Here is a 357-nt window from a genome sequence, read left to right as displayed (position 1 = left end):
ATATAACTCATCATCATCTGTAATCTTATCAAACCTCACTTCGGTAATAACAAGCCCGTGGATATGGGAGCCGCACGGTACTCCTTATGCTGGGATCGGGAGGGTACAGGCTTGGGTCTTGGGTGTGGGGGCCATTTGGGGGAGGGGGGGGTCGAGGAAGCGGGAAACCAGTGGCCAGAGGTGGTGGGGATGGGTAAGGATGGAGGACTGGAGGGGGCGGATGGAGAGGAATAAGGATGGGATGAGGAAGGTGGCGGGCGAGGAGGGTGGGAGTGGGATGGGTGCGAGTGGGGGGTGGGTAGGGGGGTGGGGTTGTTGGGTCAGAAAGAAGAAAGAGGAAGAAACATAAAAGATGAA

This window comes from Penaeus monodon, chromosome 19, assembly GCF_015228065.2.
Source record: "Penaeus monodon isolate SGIC_2016 chromosome 19, NSTDA_Pmon_1, whole genome shotgun sequence".
Classification (NCBI taxonomy): Eukaryota; Metazoa; Arthropoda; class Malacostraca; order Decapoda; family Penaeidae; genus Penaeus; species Penaeus monodon.
Note: the sequence above shows the minus strand (reverse complement) of the source record.